The following is a 7218-nucleotide window of genomic DNA, read 5'->3' on the forward strand; positions in this document are numbered from 1 at the left end:
GCTAGTATTAACTATATTGGTGTCTCTTAGGTTCCCCACCTGATCTTGTATTGCATTTATTCAATGGGCAGCATGTCAAGCTGTACAATTTCAACTCCACAATAATGAAAAATGACCAATCCATCTTTGCTGCTGCTTAAGTCTGATGTTCTATTTATGACTCTAGACTTCCTGCTGAGTCAAGTTCTGGACCAAAGAAGAAGGTAGGAAACCTAATGAGGTGCCTTAGTATGATGATATTTGTGTTACTGTGTATCTCTCTGTAGAAGATTTTCTTTAAAAAATGGAATAGTAATCTAATACTAGCATCCATGATCAGAGAAACTCTTTACTCTGTTCAAGAAATACACTCACCTCTATCAAGGAAGGCTTATAGGTGTTCAAAATCAGGCAGATTCAGGCAATAATCCTTCCTTCAAAAGTGTAAGTATGCCTTCCAATGTGGGAATTACTGAGCAGTCATGATGGAGAAGAGAGTGCTCTGAGTAAAAAGGAGCATCAGATACTTCCTTTTCTTTGCTCAGTGCTCAAACCAGTGCAAGTCAGCCACCATTCAATATGAAAGGACTATAAAGAACATGGAAGAATTTAACATTTGAGAAATGAATGCATCTGTAGACCCAGTTCTCATGGAGAAAACAAAAGCATCCAAAATAAAAATACTCTATAGTGCTCCCTATTCTGAATCATGTGGGTGTGACTTTTTAATTACCTATGTGCAGCTCTTTTTCTATGTAACTACAGAAATGGTTGGTTTGTTGAGGGTTGATAGAGTGCGTAAGCACATGGTTTATGTCCCTGGCTTCTCCACTAACTAGCTGTATTGTCTCAATAGTTACTTTAAACATCAATCTTCGTAGCTGTAAAATGGGTATAATAATACATATGCCACAGGCTTATTGTGAGCCTTAAATAAGGTATTTAGTATAAAACCTGACACATTTTAAATGCTTAAAGAATACTTGTTCTATTACCTACTTATATATGTAGGTAGTAAGGTGTACTTTTAAACAGCATTGTATTTTCTCCTTGAAATATAGAGTTATGAAAGATTGAAAGCCATTTTCTCACAGGTGTATTATCTAGAGTGCTTGAAAGTAGTGATTTAAGCACTGCCAGTGCTCTCTTGAAGTCAATGACTACATCCTTTTTCCAAGCACTTCCAAATGCTTTTTTTCTAAGGAAGAAAAGTAATGGATCTAGCCAAATAGGTGATGTTGGCTGATTTCTGCAATAAAGTGAGGGAGAGGAAGAGGAGTGGAGGTGGGGGTTGAAAAGGGGAGTGAGGCCAGGCATGGTGGCTCATGCCTGTAATTCTAGAACTCTGGGAGGCTGAGGCAGGTGGACTGCCTGAGCTCACAGGTTTGAGACCAGCCTGAACAAGTGTGAGACCCCGTATCTAAAAAAAGAAAAAAGCTGGGCATTGTGGTGGGAGCCTGTAGTCCCAGATATTCGGGAGGCTGAGGCAAGGGAATCGCTTGAGCCCAAGAGTTTGAGGTTGCTGTGAGCTAGGACATCACAGCGCTCTACTGAGGGTGACAAAATGAGACTGTCTCAAAAAAAAAAAAAAGAAGAAGAAAGAAAAGGAGAGTGAGACAGAATTTATATTTGAAACAACAATGCCCAGTCAAAATCTTTAGTATTATAAGATATACAGCATAGAACTTCTGAGGAATGAAATTGCCAGCCAGAGCCATGTTTCCATCTTTTAAATCTTTAAGAAAATATTTACTGGCTCGGCGCCTGTGGCTCAAGGGGCTAAGGCGCCAGCCAAATACACCTAAGGTGGCGGGTTCAAATCCCCAGCCCGGGCCCGCCAAACAACAATGACGGCTGCAACCCAAAAATGGCCAGGCATTGTGGCGGGCGCCTGTAGTCCCAGCTACTTGGGAGGCTGAGGCAGGAGACGCACTTGAGCCCAGGAGTTGGAGGTTGCTGTGAGCTGTGATGCCATGGCACTCTACCCAGGGGGATAGCTTGAGGCTCCGTCTCAAAAAAAAAAAAATTTTTTTTTCCTGTTTTTCACTGCTTTGGTATTCATCTTCCTCACTACAAAATACTTATCCTGCAAGGTTGTTTTTCAGAGCATGTGAAAGTTAAATGAGATAATGTGACTATTTCTGACACATAATAGGGACACAATAAATGGTGGCTATTATTGTTTTAACTATAAAGCTCATCCTCCAGCACTTTTCTGCAGGTAGCCTGTATCTTAATAATCTGATTTTATTTAAAATGAAGATTCCTGAGTGCCACCCTAAAACGTCTCAATCAGAATCTTTGCATAGAGCCTGGAATCTGTATTTTTTTGAGACAAGATACACTGCCCAGTCTAGTCTTGAACACAGCTTTAGCTTCCCAAGTATTTGGGACTACAGGCATATACCTGCCACTGCTCCTGGCCTGGAATTGGTATTTTAATTAAGCTTCCTTCCTAAATCCCCTTCTGTGTTTGAGATATGAAGGATGTTAGTCTTTACTTGAATTTTTTTTTTCTCTGCAAGTCCTTCGAGCGGATGAGGTCTTTTAGAAGCTGGCACTTTTCAATCAAAATGGTGAGTAGAGTCTACCAAACAGACTAAGAACAGTGAGCAAAGTATTAGTATTGAATGCATGGTCTCAGAGTGTTCAGTGGATAGTGTTGGGAGTGTGGAGAACAGTGCAGATGGAGATAGAAGTGGATTTATAGCTGACATCTACAGATATGAGAGTTTAGGTGGGTACAGGGCTGAATAGACTTGAGGTTTTTATAGTGACTATAGAGGATCAAGATAAGAAGCAGAAGTGGAGACATTTTGTCTCCAGGGAAAAACTTGGTATGAAGTTGTTTGAAGTCAGAGACACTGTAAACTTTTCATTCTTCACAGTTTAAAACAGCGGTTCTCAATCTGTGGGTCATGACCCACCGGAACTGTATTAAAGGGTCATGGCATTAGGAAGGTTGAGAACCACTGGTTTAAACAATTCAATGGTAGAGAACCTATTTATTAAAAGAGACTACTACAATAATTGGAGATAAGATAGTAATATTATATCTTCGCTAAATCTATGACTTTGACTTCTCCCTGTTATATTGCTCTTAATTCATTACAAGAAGATTACTATCTAGTTTCTTTGGTATAAGTTGGAAAGCTGCCCTGTGCTTTCTAAAGCAGAGCATCTGAAATCTTTATGATTGGATATGTAAGGCACTTGATATTGCTTCACTGGGCAGGTTACTTTATATTTCCAGGAAGCACAGAATGTAAGAAGCCTTTCACTGAAGCTGTAATAGCTGTGGGTGGGGGGTGGCGGGGGTGGGAAGACATGGAAGTAAAGTTGCTCTGAGTTTCCTTGATATTAATGTAATTAACCAGGCATGAATACATACTTTGTTTTTAATATGTCTGAATATTTGCCATAATACTTCCTATTTCTAGAGAATATTTTACTAGGATATAGCACCTCCAGTTAATTAAGTTACAAAGCATTTGTGGGAAGGTATGTGTACCAAAATATACCTTTTTCAAAGAGATAAAGTGAAATCTAGAGAAACTAAAAGGTTTTCAATAACTATGTCAGTATCAACAAGACATTGTGCTGCCAGAAACAAAAGATTGTAATCTTTTCTATTCATCCTAAAGTGAAAATACAAGGTGCTGTTTTAAAGACTTTTAGGTTAAAAATACTTTGTACAGAAGGAAAGGAATAAAAGAGCTTTACTCTTATACTTTGTTGCTTTACTCTCTAATCTTTCATTTATTTTTAAGACCGCTGACATTCTATAAATACAAACTTGTGAACGAGACTTCATAAAGAGTGCTACCTGAGCAACCTACAATAGAATCTATGCATCAGTTTTAGGTAATTTTTACTTTAAAAAAAAAATGGTGGTAGATGAAACTACATCCTTCCAGGATGCATCTCTTCTCCTGGTTTGTGAACCTCAGACAAAGATTATATCTTTTATATCTATACCCCCAGGGCCTAGCAAAGAGCTTCAGCCCACAATAAGTATTTGTTGAATGAATGACTTAACTGAATGAATGATGAATTACTGATTATCTTTCACTTGTCTCAATCTTGCTATTTCTTTTGCAAACAGAAAAAAATATGCAGAATTCACTCATATCTTGAATTTTATTGTCAATTACTAAAGGAATGAACTTTGGCAAAACGGAACCTCCAAGAACCAAGAGGCAGACATTAGTTCTTTGGTTAAATTGATTTGGGGTGGTGATTCTGATTCAAAAGATAAAAAACAGTTTTACTGACATTAGAGGCAATATCTAAACTAAAAAAACATATTTTGTGGGTGTCTTTATTTAAAAACAAAACCATTCAAGTTTCTTAAAGATAAAGGAGGACTGGACTCTTAAAACATTGAGGTTATCCACTATAAAGAAAAGTGCAGTTTCAAACATATAGCAGCCAATTGCGGACTTAAAGACCTTTAAAAAAAACCAAAACTTCTCATCAGCTCATACGACTGTTCTTTCTAAAGCTCTTCAACAACTTCCTATTGCTCTTAGGATAAGATCCAAAATCTCTAATTTGAACTGCAAGCTAATTTGCTGAATCATTCAAGAAACATTGATTAAGTGCCCATTAGATATTTTAGGTTAGGAAATTACAGCAATGAAAAGGTGGGGCAAAGCCTCAGTTCTAATGGAGTTTACCCTCCTTCAGGGTGGGGGGACAGTGGAAAGAATGACAAATTATAAACATATAAATAAAATCAATAAACAATGTAAATTCCATTCTGGTAAATGCTATGAAGAGAATAAAATAGAGTATTTGCTAGAGAAAATTCTTTGACTTTCCCAGTCTCCCCTTTCTCACTCCAGAGAATGTGTACAAGTTATTCCCTCTCCCAGGGTTACTCCCTCCTATTCTTCCCACTCTGAACCATTATTCTTCCTTCAGGCCTCAAAAATGGCAGCTTCTTTTGGTTAAATGTTCCTTTTATATACTCTGCATTGGACCTGCATGTCTCCTTTGTAATGTTCCTTACATTTAAGTATCTGTCCAACTTCTGTCTTGCCACACATCAGGATCTTCCATTCTATGATTTATTGATATAGCTAGTGATATATCCCCAGCAACCAGCCATAGTAGACGATCAATACATTTTGTTGAAATTAAAGGAAGATTGTGAAATTCTTGTTCTTTTATCCACTTCATAGGATCTTTATCAATACCTAATGTTATCAATTTTTAAATCTTTGACATTCTAATAGGCAAAGAGAGAATTCATTGTTTTTTATTTCATTTTTGATTGCAAGTGAGTTTGATTTTTGTGTGTGTGTCGGTCAAGTGTTTCCTCCTTTTTTGAATTATCTATTCACGTCTTTTGCACATTTTAAACATGGGGCATTTATCTTTTAAAAAATTAATTTATAGGGTGGTGCCTCTGGCTCAGTGAGTAGGCCAACGGCCCCATATACAGAGGGTGGCAGGTTCGAACCCAGCCTGGCCAAACTGCAACAAAAAATAACCAGGCATTGTGGCTGGTGCCTGTAGTCCCAGCTACTCCAAAGGCTGAGACAAGAGAATCATCTAAGCCCAAGAGATGGAGGTTGCTGTGAGCTGTGACATCAAAGCACTCCACTGAGGGCAACAAAGTGAGACCCTCTCTCTTAAAAAAATTAATTTATAATAGCTCTTTATAGAATAGTGATATTAGTCATATGTGTTTATCTTATATGTAGCATTTTTGCCAGGTGTCATTTGTGTTTTATTATAAAGATAGCACTCCTTAGATGTCATATGCCATGTTGAAATTTTTTTTCAGTTTGTCATTTGTCTTTTAACTTTTGTAGCCTTGTAATTTGACGTGCAGAAGCTTTACTTTTATTTGTGAAGTTGTCTTTATCAGTCTTTCCCTTCATGGATTTTGTATCATGTTTAGAAAGTTCTTCTGCATTCCCCAAACTATATTTTCTTACACTTTTATGATTTTATATTCTACATTAAGCCACATATGCCTCAAAAATATATTAAGAAGTGGGTAATATTTTGCCATAACCTGAATATTAGGCTTAATGAAAATTACAGACCCTTGAAAAATTCAGTGTACACATTCTAGGAAAACACGAGTATTCTAGTACACGATTATGTAAAATAACAAAAACCGAGTTGAGACACAACACCTAAATCATGTATCACACTATGGAAAATGACAATATCAGTGAACCTGCTGGGAAGCTGAATAGTTATTAATAGTATTAATTGCTTAAAGTGAAATATTTTACTTACATTCCAGGCTAATATAACGTCCATCATGCTGAGGGGGGGAAATTCTCTCAGAATACATTTGAGGGCTTCCTATCTGTTCTTTGGGGGACCCTAAGAAACGAAATACAGGTTTACTGCTCAAAATAATAACATATTTTTCGGAGTAAATGCTTTACAGAAAATTAAGCAGGTAAGGTAAAGGGTTGGGGGAAGTCGTTATTTTAGGTAGGATGGTCAGAAAAGGCTTCTCTAGGGAGGTGATAATTACGAGGCTTTGAAAGCAAAGATATGAAAGGAAAATATTCCAGTCTGGCTAAAGTAGGTGAGGTGGGAATAAGTTACGTTTTTTGGAAAAATAGTAAGAAAGGCAGCATTGCTGGCATGTTATCACAAAACAGAAAAATGGGAAAAGAAACAAAGGACACCCTAAAAACTTGAGTAGGGTTGTTTTCCTTTAACTGTGACAATGGGCGTGGCATGCTGTGTGGCGCATTCCCTCGATTCTTTCAGGCTTTACGGTTTAAGAAAGGCGTTTCTTAACTGGCGTTTTGCAAATTCCAACATTATCAGATTTTCCCACCCTTTTACACTTACCGACCTATTTTCAAAGTACTTTTTAGGTTTACGGCCTCAAAGAGATAGTTTCTTCCTACTCTTCTAAATGTAACAGTCCCCGTTTGTCCCTACAGTGCACTCTCCCGTCCCTCTCTTCCTTGATTTTTCTCCCTAGTTTTATCACGTGATATATAGTTGTTTTTTTTAAAAAAATTGTCCCTTGCCCTTAGTACATTATAAAAATCTATGAGAACTGGAATTTTTATCTATTTTAATTTCTTATTTAATATCCTATTTAATTTTGGTCTCTATTAAAATCTCTGTTGACATACAGTTGTCGCTCAATAAATATCTTGAATGAAAAGTAGAATGCTGTATTAACTGAGCTGGCCTGATTGCATGAATCCATGCCAGGTAAGACTAATATCAAATTTCTCGCTCTCTGAA

Source organism: Otolemur garnettii, unplaced genomic scaffold, assembly GCF_000181295.1.
Source record: "Otolemur garnettii isolate 467f Iridium unplaced genomic scaffold, OtoGar3 scaffold00239, whole genome shotgun sequence".
NCBI lineage: Eukaryota > Metazoa > Chordata > Mammalia > Primates > Galagidae > Otolemur > Otolemur garnettii.